Below are 23,730 nucleotides of genomic sequence, written 5' to 3'. Positions count from 1 at the left end.
TATTCTGGGCAGATATTTTAAAAAGCTGAAATGAGGATCTCAGAGATATATCTTCTCTTCTATAGCCTGTTGCAGTATTATTCACAAGAGCCAGGATATGGAAACAATATATGTTGTTTCCAAAATAAAGAAAATGTGTTGCACATTTTTTATCAGCATAAAGTCAGATGTTTCTGTTTCTTTTAAAATGGTAACACAGTCTTAATGTTCACTTGGAATCAAGAAATACAGACTTAGACCAGCCTGAGCTAGGGGTTTAGAGTTGAGATCATTACATGAAGTTAGGTTCTCTAAATGTTACACCTTCTGTGAGAAGCAGACAATTTAAAAATGTCCTATTGGCAAAAGCATACCATACAGAAAGCTGTCTGTCTTGGCTTGAGTTTTGGTTAGGACAAGAACAATAACAAAAACCTTTCATGAGACTTTTAAACCATGGACTTTCCCCAGTAGGGATTTATTACTATTGAGTTGATCTACACCAGTAATTCACCTGACCTGGCAAAAAGAAATACAACAGTTGACTTATGGGACACATTCTCATTTCAATATACATGATTCTCACAAGGAAGAGTTTCTGGAAAATGACTTGTCAGTCCAAAGTTAGAAAAATACCCTTTAAAAAAGAGAGAGAGAGAGAGAGAGAGAGAGAGAGAGATGTCCTGAAAGATACCAAGATGAGTGAGAGACAGAAATGAAAATAAACAGTAGAATTAGTGCCACAGAACTAAGATGGCAGGGCTATAAAAAAGTGAAATAAAGTTATAACTTTTGGATTCTTATATGCCGGTACACTTTGTTGTCATTTCTTTTAACCTTCATATCATCACTGAGATTGGTGATTTTATCCTCATTTTATCAATGAAGAAATAGGTATATAGCGTGTAGATGACTTGGCAAAAACTACAAGGCTACGTAGCACAGCAAATAAGCCACTGACCCATTGTCTTGTGGCCCAGACTCTGGGGAGGCTCCTAGATCTGCCTCCTTTAGAGTTGCGGCCACTTCCCCTCATCAGGCACTTTGAGATCTTATAGATTTGGGGCCTTTCTGTGTCTGACTGGCCCCCGAAATAGCCTCCAAGTGGCCTTTACCGGGTTGAGGACTTAATTCTGCAGGTAGTTTTGTGAAGAGTTTCAGGGGTGAAATCAGTGTAGGGGAGAGAAATGGATACATTTCTGGGGAAATTAAGGTAATTTTTTTCTCAGATATTACTTTAAGTGACAGTAATTTGCACATATTAAAAAAGGCAGAGGACCAAGGAGAATGTAGTGTGGGTTTAGATAATAATGAGAAGTCAATTATAGTTTGTGATTACGAAAGAAAAAAATCAACTTTAGATGGAGACCTCCTAATAGATCACTGATGCCAAATAAATTTCTCTTACTTCCTTCTCCTCCCAGGAAGAAAGGAAGTAAAATCAAGCCTAAACTTAAAGGAAGAAGAAAGAACAAGATATAACAAAAATGATTTGAAAAAGGACTTAATGGTACCTCTAGAAACACAAATCATGAGAATTAATTCTATAACTCAATATAATTATATAATTCACATATTTATGTAGTGATAGAAAGATAATCAGATGAACACAGTTGAAAAAAAAAAAAAGAATCGATGAGCCAGAAATTAGGTGTGATAATACTACACTGAATAAAGAATAGAGAGGTAAAATGATGAGAAAAAAGAGAATGCCAATAGATATGGAGAAAAAGAATGAGACAATCTCATATATTTTAATAGGAAATTTAGAAGAAGAGGATAGAGAAAAGAAAACAAAAAGCAACGTTAAAGAAATAGTGACAAAACGTTGATAGGGCAATTTATTATTTCTATGCAAAGAAAAATTAGAACCCCATAGTCTGGAAGACTGTATTTGTAGCATGTAGGCCAGCAGAGGATTAGTGCCCAAAGTGCATACTCTACAAATCAATTCTAAACAAAGCGATGGAATTTCCAGTAGAAAAATAGACAAGACATGTAGAAAAAATTATAGAATAGGAAACACAAATGAACCAGAAGTATGTCCAAAATAGAACCTCAACCATTTTAAGAAGTCATTTAACAATCTCTGAACTATTTAACTCTAGGCTTCTACTCTGTTAAGTTTTACTCCGTTAATTCATTGTTATTTTTTGAAAATGTATGTGGCAAATTTTACTGAAAATTGATGACACAAAACAATGTAACAAAATTTTAAAGGGTGTGTGAAGTTGATCCAACTCTTGTTATCTCTTCCATTCATTCACAGGAAGATTCAGTGGGATCTGTAATGTTCCTGTTATTAAAAAATAACGTATTAAATAGCGCACAACACAAGATTTGGCAAAGTGGGCAGTAAGGGTAGCAAGTATACTTTTGTTTGCTTTATTCCCCTATAATTTTCTGTGTTCCGGAAACTAATCATAATAAGTTAATGACATTTAGAAAAGAAAGATATTGGGGAGAAAGGCAAGAAGAAGAAAAATGTGCTATTGCAATCTTACCCTTAGCAAATTCTGATTACAGGGACTTTGTAAGTTCAAATGCATCTAAAGGTAAAATTATCATTAGCATTCATATCTGCTCTTCACAAGTCTTTAGCAGCGTCTGCTTATTTTAACAATAGTATTTGTAATGCAGCCCATGACTTGACAGATACTAACAAAAGTAAATCAGCAAAATGATTCTCCATCTTTTTCCACCCTCAGGCTCCGGGCAATCACAGAAACTATGAACATCTGCTTGGATTCTGATTGCCATGTTCACTGATTCAGTGCACCCAAATAAGCAACAATTAGTCTGTTCAGCATGTGTCAAAAGATCTGTCAAGTTAATTCAAATTAAGACAGGATAAATTGAATCCAGTTGGCATCATGCATATTTGTATGCAAAGTTTAAACAAGCATCAGCTGTGCTATGTTATCTTTTATTTACAAGCAAAACAGGAGTATATTGTTACATAATTTCAGAAATAACTATTCCTCATCATAACTTTGCTACGTCATTGGCTGGATGCATTTTCTTGGGGCGAAAACATTTTCTAATGGATTTGAGTGGACTACTGTATTGCAAGAGATCAAAATATCATTTTTCTTGGACTCATTTATCTTAGTTCCATTAATTAGTTCCTAGGTACACAAATGGGTTTCAAAGCTTGAGATGTGTGGATTTCCATAAATTATGCTTCCAAAGGTAAATGCTTTTGAGCTATAAACTTCATATTTATCCCTAAAGTGTAAGCATTCTATAAAATGTTAATGTCTTCAGGAGGTCAGGTGATAGTTTTCCATCACATTGATTGGATAGCAATCTGTAGCATCAAATATCTCTATACTTGAATGAAGAGAGAATCTGAACACTCAGAATCAGTGACACTCTTAGGAGGCTGGCAGGCTTTTAGCAGAAGACAGAATGATTTCAGTGGCATTAATTATAATCTATTCCATTTTCACAACTGTCACAACTAGACAATACTCCGGGTTCCATCTCTATTGATGTTTGGACAGAGTCACGTAGAAGGTCATCTAATGTGTTGTATGCTATCGATCTTCAAAGGAGGGGCTCCATAGTGCTGCTTATACCTCTGTCCATTACACTCCGAGGAAACATAACTTTTGTGAAAAAATAGAAAATTGCTGTACCAAGCTCTTAAATGTTTACTTTTAATGAGTCATATTCTCCCACTTGTGACACTTTTTCTCCCACTTTTGATAGTGAGAGAGGAAGAAGGAGGCTGTTAAAATCTGTGGTTCTGATTGAAGTTGGAAATAGAAGAACTGAAAAAAAAAAGAAAAATATCATACTTTTAGGAAATATCATATGACCTAGGATTTAGCAGAGAGGAAGTTCACAATGACAATAAGGCAAACATTTACCAGGATGCCTGCAGATCTGGGCATTGGTGAGTAATTATCAGGATATAAGAGGTTATCACTTCTACAAAACAAATAATTCAGTCCTATTCAGGCTAAGGAGATAGAGATATTTCTCCCCTTCCTTTCATTTAATATGAATATCACTAAACATTAGGTTGGTAAATAGCAATTGTCTGGTATGATAATATATAAATTTTAATAGAAGTTCTGGCTGCCAGAATTGGCATTCCAGAAAAAATAATGTCACAAATAACATTTCCTAAATGGTTAAATTATGTTGACAGTGACTTCCTATGCTGATAATGGTAGGCATCTTGTGACTATTTCCAGTAGCTATATCTTAGGACAGAAATGTTTGCCTTTAAAGAGTTCTGATACAGGGGCACCTGGGTGGCTCAGTGGTTGAGCATCTGCCTTTGTCTTAGGTCGTGATCCTGGCAGGATCGAGTCCCACATTGGGCTCCCTGCATGGAGCCTGCTTCTCCCTCTGCCTATGTCTCTGGTTCTTTCTCTGTGTCTCTCATGAATAAAAAAATAAAATCTTAAAAAAAAAGTTCTCATACAGCAGATGAGATAACTGGTCTTAGTGAGATAGAATAAACAGAGGGTTTTTTGGTATGGTTATCTGGTGCTAAATCTATGGTGTGTGTGGGTGTGTGGGGGGGCGTGCGCACATCATCAGATGTGAAGGCTTAAACAAGGCTGTGTTCCTTGTTCTTTCCAAAGTTTCCGCTGAAAGTTGAGTCTACTTATCAATAATTCCTGGTACTTATTCTGACATTTACCTGGCATCCACCCTTTCCGCCTTGGAAATATTTATAAACTTTGGAGATATCTGGGCTAAGGCCAAGAAATCAGATGAGAAGAGGAAACGTTGTATAACCTGTTTCCCATTTTGTATGTTGCATTCAGATACCTAGACTCCCGCCAAGACAGCCAGAGTACAGAAGCTCTTAAGTGACCAGTTCGATGAAAAGTGAAAGAGGATAGAACTGAGGGTTGAAAGTTTGCACCATCTGAACTCAGATGCAATCAGTCACTCAGAAACAGGCCGTTTTCACAAGGTTAGTAGAAACACATTAAGATTAATAAGCTCTTCTTACATCTAGAAGCCAGGTCGGCCTTTGTCTTTTGTGGAGCTTTTCCGGGAATCCAGGAGGCCATGAGTGTATGTAAGAGAAACTAAGAGTAATGTGTATCGCCTTGTTGGGTATTCTAAAATGAGCCACATTAACCTCTTCAAAACCTCTTCTCTCTTCCTGAGTCATCTTTGTAGTAGGATCTCGTGAGTAGTCCTATCTCTGTATTTATTCTTACACTGAATGTGAAAACAATAATTAATCTCTATTATCATAGTTCTTTTTTTTTGTTCAACACTTCAATCTTCTAATTCTTTAAAATGTCACCAAACATATTAGCTATCTCAAACTTTTGTCAGAAGCCACTTGTGATAGCTGTACCTTCATTCTTGACATCAAAATTGTAAAAATGCTTCCACAGCTCTGTGTTAAAATCAAAGTTTTTTTTTCTCACAGACAAGAGTCTTCCTCTAAATTTAGGCTACATTTAGATAACAACTGCTCTAAGAAACAGCGCCCATTACAATTCTGTTTTTAATAAGCTGCAGATAGGCATTTATCTGTAAATATATTTCCTTACCTTGTCTACAAGTTTATCTTGAGAATGATCACCAAATTACTGAATCAAGAAATCTTCTCTATGGGAGACATCTGCCATCTGGCCTGAGAAATGTCATTTGCTCTACTCATTGATAATTACTCTTACATGTTCCGTCAGGAACTCATTCTACGTGGCATTTGGGACACTGTCATTCAGGACTTTCCCCAACCATGTCCTAATTCTGCCAAGGGATCAGGGTCCAAGGTACAACCATTCCACTCTCCTAGGATGTTATTTATTTAAAAATTTTTGTGAAAACTAATTTCAACTTATAAAAATAAGATAAAGAGGGCATGGATTTTCTTCACCCAGATTTGCCAAGGGCATTACATTAGTTTTATCATTTGTTTTCTGACTCTTGGCAAACACTGGCTTTTTTTCCTTCCTGAAACACTTCAGAGCAAATTGCAAACACTTTTGTGTGATTTTCTAAAAAATAAGGGCATTGTCTTTATAACCACAGTGAGGTTACAAGAGTCAGTCAATTAACAATGATACATTACTATATGTAATCCACCAGCCTTATTAAAAAGTCACCAATTATTTCAGGATCACATTAGTTGTTTGGTCTCCTTCATCTCCTCTAACCTGAAAGAATTACTCGACGTTTCTTTGTGTTTTATAGCCTTGCACTCCGGGAGAATTCAGAGCAGATATTTTGCCCCACAATTTGGGTGTGTGTTTATAATTACATTCAGTAGAGGCATATTTGCCAAGAATGTCATGGAAGTGGTGCAGTGTTCTTTCTAGTGCATCATGTCAGGAGACACATTGTGTTCATTTGTCCCATCACTTGAAATGTTTGTGATACTTTGTGAACTTGGTATCCACCCTCTTTCTCTAATGTAAAATTACTGTGTCAATAATTATCTTGGGGGGAGATATTATAAAACCCTGCAATTATTCCATTTTCATCATTCTTTTCCCCACTAATCTTAGCATCCATTGGTGATTCTGATCTAAACAATTAATACTGCCCTAGTGGTTCCCAAGTTACAACTTTCTGTTTCTATTGTGCTTTCTATAAGAGCATTCTCTATCCTCCATTTATCTTTTATATCAATGTAAACTCACACATACTTATTTTATTCTTGGATTATATCACTATAATTATTTTTGTTGCTCAAACACCCTATATTTAACCAATGGGGTCCTTTACAAGCTGACTTCTGTGTCCTTTTCCTTTATTCTTTGATTAAAAGGAACATATATCTATATTAAATATAGATGTATGGTATATATGATACATGTATCACATACATATATACACACACACCATAATTTCATATTTCTAATTCATGTTCAACTGGACAATATTTATTCTAACCTTTTTTCCCTTCCATACTTGTAACTCTATTTTCTAACATTGAGAATCCTGGCTATCATATCAACCAAGCAATTGTTTAATTTCTTAATACATATAGGGTAGCTTCAGAATCTTTAGCCCATTCCTTCAAAGAGCTGCATATAATGCAGGCTAATCCAGTTAACTCAAGTTTGGAAACTACATTCTGAAGAAATGATTTTGAAAGATTGTGTAAAATTTACTCCCATTCATCCTCCTCAATAGGATCATCACACATAAAAACTTTTTTAAAAAAATTGGGACAAAATTGACATGCAAAATGTATATTAATAGTATATTATCAGTAATAGATATTATGTCAAACATAACGATTTGATATTTGTGAAATAACTACAAGAAGTCTAGTTAAAATCCATTGCCATATATCATTATAGAATTTTTTTGAAAAACCTTTTAACTATTTTCTGCCTTCTTGCTTTTCTTTAATTTTTTATAAAGTACTTCTGTGTCTTACTGTATGACTGCACCTTGTTTTTCTACTTCTCCGGAAACCTGTTTAATCTTTGTTAGGTGGCAATTTCCACAGCAAACTCTTCTCATTCCTGTCCCCAGATACTAGCTAAATAGTAGAAAAAGATGTTGTTCTTAATTTCTTACCTTTTACATTGGCAGGGTCTTCCCTCTAGCCATTGCTTTTTTCTGTAGATCAATAGAATCTGATCTATTTTTTTGGAAAAAAAAAAACTAATATAAACCAAAGTCACTTTTTTTTTCTTTTGTGATTTTATTATATCTTATTTTTCAAGGATTGGATTACGATTGTTTTAAGTGGTAAAAGCAATGAATATGTGATAAATTAAAATTCCATTTTGATTTAATGAAGGTAATGAAATATTTTAGATCACACTGAAAATCAGTGTGTGAGGTTTTCATGATCTGGCTGATATGTTTTTTTTTTTTTTGGCTGATATGTTTTAATAGTAGTTTTAAGAAATCAAATTTGATTCGAAACGACTTATATACTAAATGTGTAATGTATGTATTCTCTTTACTGACCAGATCCTACAGGAAATAAGTTAAACTGAATTAACATCTAGAGGTAAAATTATGTTTTACAGGCATAAGTTCCACTTAGGGATATTGAATGCAGTCAGCCATTAAAAGTGTCATCTTAGCTGAAACGGTAATAAGATGGTACCTTAAGCAAACACTAAGATAGTTCAGTCAGTTCACCTACGTTGAATTGCAGACAAATTACCTAAACTTTCTCTTGTTTCAATTTGAAACATTAAGACAGTTTTGTGCTTTGCAGATTAGAGAGACACTGCATTTGCAGAGGGTGATCCGTCTTCATTTAAGGCTGCCCCCAAGTGCTTGTAGCACTTATTGGTGCTAACAAGAATGTGGGCTACCTTAATCCACTGTCAACAGAAATCAGGGAGAGCTGGCACAGAAGCCAAAGAGAGAAAATACATAAACATAACAGAAGACATCATGGAAATGACAAATGCAAGTAACGGATAAAATTTAATCGAAGTGAACTTTCCAATGAAATAGAAATGTTCCATTTCCTATATAGTACGTTTCAGGAAGCCAGCCACCCAAGACTCATCATGGAAAGATCTACAATTTGTAGGTTTTGCTATTTCCTTATCTATAATACTGGTTATTGACTAAGAGGTCTGGGTGATTAAGCAAGAGGATTGAGTATAATCTTGGCCTAAATAAATTGGGCTTATGTGAATGGGAATTATCTACTGCATTTGATGTGTATATTATACTACAGACTGGCTTTATTATCAGATCATTTTAAAAAACTGAGATAGGAAAATTTAGCAAACATAATATGCTCAGTCACCTCAGAGCTCATTTTAGCACTTTAGTCTTACTCATTTATACCGGCTTTGACCTTCAATTTACAGTTCTATGAATTTATAAGTTTTTCTCTTCATCATATAACACAAAACTGACCCTGTACTTTATCCTCTATAAAATATATTATTGCACTCTATGAAATGAAATTATTTTCACCTTCTGATTATGGTGATGATATTCCCGATTCTAGTAAATTGCAAAATCCAGAGCAGGACGTATGAGACAAGGTGAGGGTGTGATGAGCAACTCCATTGATAGTTGAAAAAAAATCAGCAGAGCCATTTCAGATCAAGAAAAAGCATTAATTTCTCTCTACCACATGATTCCATAAACATTTCATTTGTAAAAACTTCTTTATTCACTTTATTACACTTCTATTATTCATTGGTCCTAAGCATATCACTACTCTTTATAATTCATTGCACAATTGGAGTTTGATTTGGGGGAAAAGAAATTTATCGACTATTTTTTCTCTTATTCTGTGTATGCACCTTGAAATGAATAACTTAGGACTTAGGAGAATAAATTAATTGGAAGACGATGAATGACATGGTAAAAGTATTCTCCTACATGTCCCCCTCCTTTTTTTTATGCTATAATTGTCAAACCAGTCCTGAAAATGTTTTATGCCTCAAAGTCTAAAGCAGCAAGTTCCTGATTGGAGTACTTTCTTGCCAGACTTTCATCTTTGGTGAGTATTTCCCAGTTGTTTCTGAAATGACTCCCTCTGAGGATATTGTTGAAATCTTGTGTGCACGGCTGCTTGTCGAAGCCAAAAAATGATGCAGAGCTGCTCACGTGAGCTCTTCTAATTGTTCTTGTACTAGCGACTGAGGAATTCTCACAGATGGGTTTATCATAACACTTTGTTAGCATTTTTGTCTAACAACTGCCTTTTCATCTAAAGGAAACCCTGGAGGAAAATACAACATTCAGGAATAGGATTTGAATATTAATTAATTGATACTTCAAGTAAAAAGTTTTCTTTTTTAATATGCTCAATGTACATAGCAAACTTTCTGAAATTTAAGTTTTTTCAAGTAACATACTTTCAAGGTTTATAATAAATTATTTTATTTATCTTTATTTAATTTTAGAATCTTTCACTTTGATATCTGCTATTCTACAGATGAGTAATTTGGGGTTCTTTTGCATGCTTACTGTTGTCATTAATATTTCTGATCAGTGTCATTGGGTAAGAACTGGTTAATTGCAGGTATTTCAATAAAGGGTTTACAAACTCCAGGAGGGTTAATTATTGAAGTAGAACAGGTTCTTGACTGGGATTTTGGTTTGCTTGTTTGTTTCTTTGTTTATTGTCTGGAGTCTGGTGAATTTTTAGCAATGAATATTATTGTTTAATTAGTCATATAAGCTAATATTGAAATTACTAAGGTCCTAAAGAAATGGGGTTGATTGAATATGGCCTCTTTAATATTTTAACAACTTTGACATATTTATTGCTATGATTTTAAATCAAAAAGGAAATACAGATATAATATTGATTTGATTGGATATATACTTTCAGAAAGGAACATTTCAAATGTTAAATAAGTGTCCATGAGACAGTTATCTGCAGTCTACTTTTGTCTGTTGCTTATTGAATTCTGTTTTTAAAGCTTACTTTGTGTTTCTGTGTGTGTGTGTGTGTGTGTGAGTGATAGTAAAAATAGCTTTAATTTAAGGTTGCATGAATCTTTTACTCTGTTTTTGTTTTCCTGAGGTCTACTAAAATTATCTTTCTTCTATCATTCAAATGGAGATGTTAATAAATGAGCAATATTTTATTTAACATGAAAAATGAGCACAATAATCCATCTGATATTTCTTCAATTCATTATTTTATCTTAATGGACAACATGATTAATTCATTAACACATTGTCAGATAATCTTTATGGTTAACCCTATTAATTTAGAATTCTGTTGATTAACAGAATTCATATTAATGGTCTACTTTTTTATTTGTTCACTTTATGTGAAGCATTACTTTATTATTTTTATTTGACAATACAAGTATTTAATGTACAACTTTAAAAAGTGATACTTTTTCTCTTTTTATCAGTCCCTATTTGTGATGTTTATCTTTCTCATATTCTAGGAATAAAGCAAGGTGTTCAAAGTAAAATGAGAACTGAATTATCCTGAAAACTAACAGTGCTTTAATTGTGTCCAAAATCTACAGTAATCCATATTCATCAATGTGGAAGTCATTAGTAAAATTGGAAACAACTGTTTTCCTGAAATTCAATACTTAAAGCAAACTATCTCCAATACAAAAAAATAAATTAAATATGCAATGAACCAATAATTGCCAGCCATCATGTTATAATGCTTAGACTATTGCCAACTTTTAAAACATTTATAATCCAAATGCATTAATTCCAATGCAATGTGTCTCTTTTAATGAAGCTTATCTAATATGCAGGATTAAAAGTATAGTTGACCCTTTACACAGGTTTTAACGTGCAGGTCCACTTACTCATGGAATTTTTTACAGTACCTTACTGTACATACATGTTCTTTTTCTTATGATTTTCTTAATAACATTTGCTTTTCTCTTGCTTACATTATTTTAAGAACAGAGAGCATAATATGTCTAACATATAAAATATGTGTGAATCAATTGTTTATGTTATCAGTAAGGTCAAGAGTACGCTATTAGCAGTTAAGTTTTGGGGAAGTCAAAAGTTATCATGGATTTCTGAGTGTGCAGGGGGTCAGTGCCCTTAGCCCTAATATTGTTCAAAGACCAACTATGTTTCACCTCCAGCCAGAAGTGGTGGATGAAATAGCAACCAGGGGGCACTGCTGCTTTATGAAATTATATCAAATAAGATGACAAGAATTTGCTCTCAGATTTCTTAAGAGTTTAAATATGGTTTTTAACTTCTTGTGATATAATTTTGAGTGACCTTGAGAAAAAGGTTCTGTTAGGAGTTTATGCTTAAAAATTAAGACAGACTTTTCTCAGCTATCTCATTTTAAAATATGATTTTCACTTTAAAGACTTAGATATATATATATATATATATATATATATATATATATATATATATATATAAAAGAGGATGATTTATTTTCTGTCTTATTAGTTAAAGAGCCGATTCCCAGGAACCTTGAGGGATTGGAAGATGAGGTTAGAATTTTAATATTCTATTCCACTTAATCCATTTGAGGAAACATGTATTTCTATCACAGAAAATTTTGAGATTTAAAGTTAAATTTTTTTTTGTGGAACACTTGGTATTTTGGACATTTGATATAGCTAATCCTTAATTTATTATTTTTTTAAGATTTTATTTATTTATTCATGAGAGAGAGAGAGAGAGAGAGAGAGAGGCAGAGACACAGGCAGAGGGGGAAGCCGGCTCTATGCAGGGAACCTGACATGGGACTCGATCCCGGGTTTCCAGGATCACACCTCAGGCTGAAGGCGGTGCTAAGCCACTGGGCTACTGGGGCTGCCCACTAACCCTTAATTTAAAAGACATTAGTATGTGGACGTCTGGGTGGCTCAGCCATTGAGCATCTGCTTTTGACTCAGGGCGTGATCCTGGGGTCTGGGGATCGAGTCCCACATGGGGCTCCCTGCATCAAGCCTGCTTGTCCCTCTGCCTGTGTCTCTGCCTTTCTCTGTGTTGCTCATGAATAAATAAAATCTTAAAAAAATATAATATAAAATAAAATACCTTATTATGTTCAAAGTTATTGAAGAAAATTCAATACATTTCATTTCAGTAGTACATGATAGATATTGACTAAAGACCATCTCAATATAAAATCAGTAATGCAGACTTTTCTTTAAATATTTTTTCTAGAAGCAAAAATCACAACTTGCAGGGGGTACTTTAGTCAATGCTATTTTTTAAAAATATTTTATCTATTTATTTATTCATGAGACACACAGAGAGAGAGGCAGAGACATAGGCAGAGGGAGAAGCAGGCTGCACGCAGGGGGCCCAATGTGGGACTCAATCCCGGATCCCAGGGTCATGACCTGAGCCAAAGGCAGGCACTAAACTGCTGAGCCACCCAGGGATCCCCATAGTCAATGTTATTTGTTATTTTTTTGTTCATTACAAACTTCATTAAATTATTAAGTTCGTGTGCGTGTATATAGTAATAAACATATTAATTTAAATATTGCATATGGAAGAAGTACTCAGAGCCAACATGGGTTGCTGTTGATTTCTTTTAGTGATGAGAAATCAATGATCTCATTCTGTAAATTCGTTATGTGATCAGTCGGGAGACCAAGGTAACTGCTCATCATTACTTTTACACTCTGAGCCACACCTGCAGACCACTGATCAAACCATGGGTCAGTCGACCTACCATTTTGTTTCTGATATCTCCTCTTCACTTTCCTAGAAACTTCCAAAGCAGTCGAAGCAGCCATAGTGCTCACCCTATCCCCTCAGGCACTATTCACATACAAGACCTGAAATTTGGGTATATATTTACTGCCACAATCTCATTCTCGTAATTTTCTGAATTTCATCTTACTCCCATTTTTTAAAAGAGAGACAGAGATTATATTGAGAGCATGTTAATAATTGTTTTATCCTCCCACTACAGTTTTGCAGTTTATATTATATAGATAAGAACACCTAATTTCTTTTCTTCATCAGCTTAAGATGACTAATATTCTCTTTAGTTAGAAAACATGAGCTCCATTTTTATATGTAAAATTTGGTATTTTTTATATATAATATATATTTATTTATATAAATTTATATATATTCATTTTTATATTGCATTTTATATTTATGTATATACTTAGATTTTATTTTATATCATATCTGTCTATCTATCTATCTATCTAACCTTATTGCTAACTTTTTTTTTTTTTTTTTGCTGCTAACTTCTGTATGCTTTCCTTTTGGACTACACCTGCACATTTCTTGGAGAAATACTCCTGTGTTATAGAGAGTGGATAGTGTTTGGGAGTTTGGGATTTTTGTGTCCTTCTGGATGGCTTTCATTAAGTAACTAACAGGTTAGTGATTTTGAAAGTCCAACTGACTATTGCTTTGAGCAGCTCAAACAATGTGGGGTAATTCAGAGTTCAGCATGGTATCAGGTTGAAGCTGATATTTTTGCCTGAAAGTTCACAGTTGTTTGACTTTTGTTTCCTTTTTCTGCTTTCCTCACTTCTTCCCAATTTCTTTTGAAAGCATTGCTTTAATAAATCACTGGCATATCCAGTCTCAGGATCTGCTTCTGTGGAATCTGACCTAAAGCAAGGAGTAGCTATTCAAAGTTTTCTAGAACTAGTCAAAATTTACCATGATACAGAAAAAAAAAATGTTTTTATATAGTTAACCCAGAGTGTATGTGTGTGTGTGTGTGTGTGTGTGTGTGTGTGTGTTTACATTCTCACATAAAAGACCAGGAGGGAATATTGGTACTTATGGTTTGAAACATATGTTGGACTGAAATAATTCAGAAGCTTCTGCCCTAGTATGAATATACAGGATCAAATATAACTAAAATCATTTAAATATAGAGTTGTACATGAAAGACCAAAGAGAAAATTCCCATGTGAGAAATATGCATGCCTTCTTGATGGGATGAGCTCTGGTTGTTTATAGTATATGCTGGCAAATTGAATTTAAATAAAAAATAAAAAAAAAGAAATGTGTGTGCCTTAAACCCATAAGTGTTAGGTAGCAAATATGGAGTCCCTTTCATCAATTCCTATTTATTTCCTGTGAAAGAACACAACTCCAGAACTTTACCATAACAGAAAGTGAAGTTTGAATATATATTGCCGGTTGGTCTAAGAATCACCCACGAGTTTTTAACATGTAAAAAAGAAATAATAGATGTATTTAGGAAACTAGTAATAACAGAAAAATTGATAATCTGATAAAGAATATTGTTGTGGCTTGGGTTTCCTTAGGAAGCCAACTCCAGGACAGAGATGATCGTGTTAGGGGTGAATTCCTATAATTAGTTCTTATAGAAAGAAGAGAAGAAACTGGGATCAGGCAAAGGGAAAAATTGAGCTGTGGAATCTTGAAGGAAGCTTCAGCTGATCGTATGATGAGTTCTGAAGCTGAGATCTCTTGTCAAGGTCTTCCTGATGGGAACGTGAGCAAGTCTAACATCTACACCCTATAATGATTCACCCTATAATGATTAACTTTTGGTGCAGGGTGTTCCAGGAGGAAATACTTTGGGCCAAGTGGCTTTCATAAACCAGACAATCCAGATAGGAGTTTGACAGCTGAGACTAATCTGCCAGCAACATTCCTAGAGGCTAGGAAAATGAGCCACTCATTCCCAAATGGGGATCTGAACAGGGTATCATAGGCCAACAAAGATTTCTATCAAAAACTCAAAAAAAATTTCAAGGTAAATGATGAAAATTTAGAAGTAGTTCTTTCAAAGTAGAAAACAAGTCAAAACCCGTGGATATAAGCAGTTTTATTAGTATTACCCTGATGGCAGCAGTCAGTAGAACAAGAAATATGAATTATAAGAATTAGAAATAAAGAAGAAAATTAACATTACTCATAAGTGACAGGATCAACTACATATCTCCATTTTCCCATCATGCACTTAATCATTGACTGTCTCCAATCTTCAGCTTTTCTCAGACACAAGATGTTTCCCCCACAACTTCAATTGTCTCGGGGCCAATAGATTTTTGTTGGACCTTGTACTACTAGACTTCCCTGGCATGTTTAACACCACTGGCTACTACCTTCTGGAAAAGTTCTGCTCTCTTGCCTGAGGTGACTCAACTCTCCTTGTTTTCTCCTGCCCTTGCTGACTTTTCTTTATGGGTATCTCCTCACCTGCCAATCTCCATGATGCAATTCTTGGCCCACTGCTCTTTCAACTTTACAGCCCGCTTGGATAGCCACATTCTCATCTATATGCTAATGACTCTCAAACCTCTGTGGCAGTCTTTGTCCTCAAGACTCTTTTGTCAAGGCTTTTAGACTTGTGTAATCAATTGCCTCCTCATCACCTTCAGTGTCCTGCAGTCACCTCAAATTCAGAATGTGTAAAACTAAACTCATTAGTTTGCTTCCTCAAACTTGCTTTTTCTACATTGCAATTAATTATTGGAATCTGAATCTGGACCCATCCATGAAAGAAACTATCCACTTAACCACTGGCCTCAAAGTACTCGGGTTTTTTTTTGTTTTGTTTTGTTTTGTTTTTTTTCGTATTAGGAAATTGAATTTTCCATAAGAGCTTTATTTGTATCCATTTAAAATCTGACCCTAATCTCACATATAAAGCAGTTAAATTAATAAATGACCCCCCTACTGTCTTATATATTCAAAAGAGATAGCATATGCTTTGTATAAAAAGGATTTTTTTAAAAAAAATTGTTGATTGATGTTTCCTAGTGAATTGTTTATCAGATATAAATAAAAAAGACTCTTAGGTCTTTATTTAATTTCACATGTTATATAATAAAGATAGATTTATACTACTTAAACATTATATACAGTTGGGAAGTCTTTGAATCAAAAGGTACACAAATTATATTTCAAGGTTCTTAAAAATTTCAACTGCCAGGACACGTGGGTGGCTCAGCGGTTAAGCGACTGCCTTTGGGTCAAGGCGTGATCCTGGGGACCCAGGATCGAGTCCCACATTGGACTCCCTGCATGGAGCCTGCTTCTCCCTCTGCCTGTGTCTCTGCCTTTTCATAAATAAATAAATAAATAAATAAATAAATAAATAAAATCTTCAAAAAGTTTTTTCAACTGACTTTCTTTTCCTCATCATTAATTACACCTTCAGTATATAATTGGAAAAAAAATGAATTAAGGTATACATTGCTAGCTATTAATTCTATAAAACACATTTATTTTTCTAATAAATATATCATATATAAAGTATTACGGAAGGCAATTATTAGTGCAGTCCTCCTGAGTGGCAATCTCAGAACTGTAACAGTGACTCACAATGTGTTATATACAATGGCTTATGCACAGTATATCAGTTGTGGCTTACACATAGAAAGTTGTATCCTCTTACCTAAGAGAACCCTGAGGGAAAGCATTCTCTGGTGACATGGCTACTCAAGAAAGTCATCAGATCTTAGGGCTAGAAAGTCATCAGATATCAGCAGGATAAACTCCAAGCCCAAGATTGCATGCAAGAACCTCAGGATTCTATTAACCAGTTTGTGAAGGCCTATACAACACTCTCACTTGGATCTCTTTGTCCGGAACTTAGAAATGTGGAAATCACTAATCACAAAAAAGCCTGGAAAGTGCAATCCTTAGGTTGAGTGATTTGCTTCCCAAAATAAACTGTTTTTCTGAGGCAAAAAGAAAGAAAGGATGTTGAGTGGTGGCTAGTATTCTAATACCTGACTGAACAATTACATTATTTATGTTTGTTTGAATTGAGCCATACATTTCCATTTCCTCTCTAGAAAAATGTTCAGCATCACTTTTGAATTTTGTCAGACCATTAAATTTAGCCACAAGTAGTATGTGGAGAAGGAAATAATCTAACAATCTTAAAAGGCCTCAAAATTTAATTTGTGAACTTTCTAGCAGATAATTTTTTTAAAAGATTTTATTTATTTATCCATGAGAGACACAGAGAGATGCAGAGAGGCCAAGACCCAGGCAGAGGGAGAAGCAGGCTCCATGCAGGGTCTCGATCCCCGGTCTCCAGGATCATGCCCTGGGCTGAAGGCAGCGTGAAACCACTGAACCACCCAGGCTGCCCCTCTAGCAAATAATTTACAAAAAAAGTGATACCTAAAAATTCAGCTGGAAGATATGTTACTCAGAAAAAAAAATGAAAAATATTAAAATTAGTTTACTGCTAAAGCTCCAAAAGTATTTCAAGGCTAAAAAACTTTCAACAGTGCCAGATTATGAATGTCATATCAAACTATCTTCACATTGACAGAAATAAATAAGGTGGGTACTAGAATTCTCATTTTTGTTTTATTTTTGTTTTGTGTTTTTGTAACTTTGAATCAAAACCAAAGTTTCTGCATAATACAAATGTTTGGCGAGCCTGTTACATTATGTATGCTTATTTCTTGCATAATACTTAGTAATGTCAACTATAAACTAGACTGTACAAAAACCAGTCATGTGGAGATTCAATGCCACAATGGATTATTTAATTTCAGGGTGTATCTGAGTGGTACGCTTTCTACTTTTTGCTACAAGCACTTCTTGATTCTATTTCTATCTCCTTACTTCTTTTTCTGTCTTTCTTTGACCACTTTTTCATTTTCCAAAGAAGGGTTCTTCCATTATTTGTTTCCTTGGTCCCTATTTTTCAGAGAATGCGCAATTTTCCTACTGGAAGTTTAACCAAAATGATTCAGGAACAATGACAAGAACATACTCCACCCTCTCAATCACATATACTCTCTCTCATGTAAAGAATAAACAAGTCTGGGGCATAAAATAATGATTTACTTTGTATTCCCATCATTATTCTGACTATGAATCTGTCAGGAGTATGAATGTCTCTTAGTAAAAACATCTAAACCCCTTCCCTTTCAAAAAGGTGGGAAAGCCCTGGGCAAGGTAATTACTACTTATTTATTTATTGGCAAATACGTTAAATACATAGACTATATAGACTTTGTTATTTGGCAAAGTAAGTTGTATTCCATTTTTACTATATTCACTAGACTCCTTTCATGACTATTTTTAATTGGATAAAATTGACTAAGTGACTAAACACAAGAATTACTTTAAGTTGTTTTTCTTGCTACTGATCCATAAGTTAATGTTCTATAGATTTGCAATGATGTGAGAAATAATGCCAAAATAGTCTCACAATTCTCTTTACAAAATGATACTGTGATATTTAAGGAGAGGTTTATGAAAAGATGATCTGCTCTATTAATGTCTGATAGGGAGTTATTAATAAGCTGAATTTATAATTTACAGAAATGGTTTATAAATTTCAAGTAGTGAAAGAACCTGTAAGAAAATACAAATTTCAGTTTTAAAGTTCAAAATGACCTTGTACAGTCATCAAACATAACTTCTTTATGTTATGATATAAGCTACACACATGTCACATAGATTACAGAAACTTATAGTGAAACAATAAAACCAAATACATTTTATACATACAGAAAATATATTTAAGTTTCATTCTTTTTTATCTGTCCCCAACTTGCTATGTAAATATAGTTTTTCCACAGGTAAATAAGAGATCGTATGATTTCAATTATCATTTCTAATTCAAAGAACCCATAATATTGATTTTTTTTTCAGATTGTACTATGACCAATTTCTATGCTATCCAAACATGTAATATAGATTTAGGAATGTGGCCAGATGGTGGAATTTTATTGCAAACTTAGATGAGATTTAAACTGCAATCATCACTGAAATGGTAACAACAGCAACAACATAACCAATAAAAAAGCTAAAGCTTTTTTGACACATAATTTAAGTTGTGCTGAGTAGGTGGCAAATGTATCCTGATCCTTGATATCACACTGAAACTTTTCATCCTATGGAAATAGAAAATATTATTAGTTTTATTTTGATCACTGTCTAAACATAGTCTCAATAAATATTTGATCATTAAGTATGTTTCTCCTTTGGGCCAGAGTCCCTAGGTACTCCAGATACATTAATTACCAAACACACACACACACACACACACACACACACACACACACACAATCACTGCTTTCAAGTAGCTTACATTCTAATAGGAAAAAACAAACAAGAAGGAATAAAGTCAGTTAAATTGTATTACATTCTAGGAATTAGTAAGTGTGATTGGAAAAAGTAAAAGTGGAGCAAATGGGGGAACGAACATCTCCAGGGTTAGGGAGATTCAATGCAAGGTGGCGTTGATGGCATCTCATTTACTTTGTTAAGAAAAAATAATCAAAAATCAAAATTGTAAGATAATGAAATTTGAAGGCAATGGAATTTTTTTTGAGGGCAATGGAATTTAAAAGACTGCATTCTGTTTCCATATAATGAATTGACCTATATCTAGAGGAAAAATGGAAATTAATATTTATTAAAACAAATATTTCAGACTTGCTTTAATGTCCCATATCATCCCAGGCCTCTGAATCAAGTTCAAAGTTTTTTATGGGCATCAAAATCCTGTCTTTGCATGAGCATTCTCCAGAAGACCTGCCTTAATAGGTAAAATTGAGACGAATAGACAATTTTCTCCTTCTTTATTAAAACAAATTCTATTTTGACTTATGACCCCAGTCATAATTCATGTACCTGAATGGCTCCTGAAATATTAATCAATTTCCTGATTTTATTGTATTTTAAAAACAGCATCTCAAAATATCCATCTAGGCAATTCTTAGGCATGCTTAAGGAAAAGCAGCCTTGAAGAAAACACTCTTAGTATTTTTAATAATAAAAAAGTTATAATAATAAGGGGAAAGAATTGAAAGTTAAAAAGTAAGTCTTGGTTAAGGTATCTGGAGATTCTTCTGTTTGTTTTGTTTGTTTCGAGTTTTTATTTAAATTCTAGTTAATTAATATGTATTGTAATATCAGTTTCAGGAGCAAAATTTAGTGATTCATCACTTCATGCAACACCCAATGCTCATCATAACAAGTGCCCTCCTTAATCCTCATCAGCCATTCAAACCACCGCCCCCCCCCCGCCCACCTCCCTTCCAACAACATTCAGTTTGTTCTCTACAGTAAATGGAGATTTTATTTTTTAAGACTTTGAGTTTTATTACACCAGTTTTAGGCTTACAACAAATTTTAGAGGAAGACATGGATATATTTCATTTATCCCCTGCCCTCACCTGTGCATAGCCTCCCCAGTTATCAATATTAGTCACCATAGCATTTTTTTAACAAAGGATGAACCTATATTGACACATCATAATCACCCAAAGCCCATAGTTTACCTTAGGGTTCACTCTTGGTGTTGTACAGCCTATGAGTTTGGACAAAATTATAATGACATATATCCATCATTGTAATGTCATAGAGTATTTTCACTGTCTTTAAAAATCCTCTGTTTTGCCTATTCATTCCCTTCCCCCACCCCCTGCCACAACAGATCTTTTTATTTTCTCCATAGTTTCGCTTTTTTCTAGAATGTTATATAGTTGGAATCATATAATAGCCTTTTCAGACTGGCCTCTTTCAGTTAGTAATATGCATTAGTGATTCCTCCATGTTTTTTTCATGGCTAGTAGCCCATTTCTTTTTAGAAGTGAATAATATTTCATTATCTGGATATAACACAGTTTATTTATCCATTCATTACTAAAGGACATTTGGTTGCTTCCAAGATTTGGCAATGATACATAAAGCTGTTATAAACTGTGTGCAGGTTTTTATGTGAGCATAATTATTCACTATCTTTGGTTAAATACCTAGGAGAGTGATTGCTAGATTGCTTATTAAGAGTATGCTTAGTTTTGTAAGAAACTACCATATTGTCTTCTAGAGAGATCCATTTTGTGTTCCTACCAGCAATGTCTGAGAATTCTTATTGCTCCACATCCTCATCAGCATTTGATGTTGTCAGTGTTCCAGATCTGGGCCATTCTTATAGTTGTGTGGTGGTATCTCATTGCTGTCTTGATTTGCACTTCCTTAGGGACATCTGATCTTTCCATATACTTATTTACTATCTGCATATCTTCTTTGCTTAGGTATCTGTTAAGGTCTTTGGGTCTTTAATTATTTTCTTATTATTGAGTTTTAAGAGTTCTTTGTATATTTTGGATAATAGTCCTTTACCAGATGAGGGTTTTTTTTTTTCCCAAATATTTTCTTCCAGGCTATGGCTTGTTTACTAATTCTGTTGATATTGTCTTTTGTAGAGCAGAAGTTTTTAGTTTCAATTAAGTCCAGTTTAATTATTTTTTTCACAGATCATTCTTTTTTTTGTTGTATCTAAAAAGGCATCATCGGGATCCCTGGGTGGCGCAGCGGTTTGGCGCCTGCCTTTGGCCCAGGGCGCGATCCTGGAGACCCGGGATCGAGTCCCGCGTCGGGCTCCCGGTGCATGGAGCCTGCTTCTCCATCTGCCTGTGTCTCTGCCTCTCTCTCCTTCTCTCTCTGTGACTGTCATAAAAAAAAAAAAAAATTAAAAAGGCATCATCATACCTATGGTGATCCTGGTCATTCCTATGCTATATTCTATGAATCTCACAACTCTGGGTTTTACATTTAAATTCATAATCCATTTTGAGTTAACTTTTGTAAAGTTATAAGGTTTGTCAAGATTCATATTTTTAGCATGTGGACATTCAGCTGTTCCAGCACCATTTGTTGAAGGGACTATCTTTGCCCTATTGTATTGCCTTTGTTCCTTTGTCAAAAATCAGGGGACTGTATTTATGTGGCTCTATTTCTGGACTCTTTATTCTGTTCCATTGATCTATTTATCTAGTTCTTTTTATTAACACCACACTCTCCTGATTTTTATAGCTTTAGAGTAAGTTGTGCATTGGATCTTTAGGGTAATTTGGGAAGAAGTGACATCTTGGCAACATTGAGTTTTCCTATCCATGAGCATGAAATCGCTCTCCGTTTATTTAGCTCTTTGATTTTGTTTATTTTTGTAGTTTTCCTTATATAGATCTTTTACATATTTTGTTAGATTTACACCTAAGTATTTTATTTTGGGAGGGGTGCTAATATAAATATGATTTGAATTTCGAATTCCACTTTGTTATTACTAGCATACAGGAAAGCAACGGACTTGTATATTAACTTTGTATCTTGGAACCTTGCTAAAATCATTTACACTAGTTCCAGGAGGTCTTTATTTTTGGCAATTCTTTTAGATTTTCTACATAGATGATCATGTCATCTGAGAACAAAGACAATTTTCTGTATTCCTTCTTAATCTGTATATCTTTCATTTCCTTTTCTTGACTTCTTGCTTGCATTAGCAAGGACTTCCAGTATGATATTGAAAAAGGAATAGAGAGGTCTGGTCACATTTTCAAGAGGACAATCAATCTCCCTAAGTAATCAGCCATACATTTATGAAATTAGGCAAGAGGAGTCAAATTGAAAATGAAAGAGTGTCAGGCCTCTTTTACAATTATTTGAAGAAAAATAAAATAAAAGTATGTGATAGTTAAAAAGAATTCTTAGTTGTTTTCCCTTAAGAAATAAGGTTTAGCAAATAAAAGTCATTAAACTTTTATACAAGAGGAAATAAAAGTGATAAGTAAACAACAGTTTTCAATAATTATAAACAAATGAAAAGTTAGAATATAGCTGAGGGGTACACTGGGGAAAATCCTTGGGGCTAGGATCGTTCATATTTTCATATATTCATAAAAAATATATATTTTAATACCTATCCATTGCAGTCTCCTTTTGATTTTTAAACCTCTGGAATCCCTTGAGCATAAATTTCTTTAGCAGTGAAGAACCTTGTTAGCTGTCCCTGGATAGCATCTGACCCTCAGAACAGTCAGTGGGTCTGAGAACTAGGCAGATACCATCCATGTCCATCTGGAACATTCGGAGAGGACTACTGTCAGGCCAGCATCCTTGAATGATGGTTTGATGACCATATGAAATGAGTGTCTGAGTTCATAGAGGGCTGGAATTTGCTACCAAATGGATCTCAGGTTTTTAAAGCCATTGCTTCCTGTTCTATTTATTTACTTAGTACCTAGCCTACCCATGCCTCCACTTGCTCCATGGAAACTTAATAGTGAAATGGCCTTCATCTATAACACTGCAGTGTTATACACTTTCTTCTTAAGTCTGCCTCTCCTCTTCCTCCCTGGCATGTGTTACTCATATGTTTTGCTACTCATCTCAAAGAAACAACAAATAACGCCATAAAATTAAAAATATAAAGTCATGCCATAGATGTATGACTTCCCATAGGCCACACAAGTATTTCTGATGAAAAATAGACATTTTAATTGGAGAAATGAAGTACATCATATTTTTTTTAATTTTACCAAAAAAATGTCTTTAGGGGAAAATTTCCCTTGGATGAAAGCTTTAAAAAATACCTGAATTAACAGTCATGATCAAATAAATATATAATTAAATTGTGTTGATGAA

Source organism: Nyctereutes procyonoides, unplaced genomic scaffold, assembly GCF_905146905.1.
Source record: "Nyctereutes procyonoides isolate TBG_1078 unplaced genomic scaffold, NYPRO_anot_genome, whole genome shotgun sequence".
Lineage (NCBI taxonomy): Eukaryota > Metazoa > Chordata > Mammalia > Carnivora > Canidae > Nyctereutes > Nyctereutes procyonoides.
The sequence above is the reverse complement of the archived record's forward strand: the minus strand, read 5'-3'. Positions refer to the sequence as shown.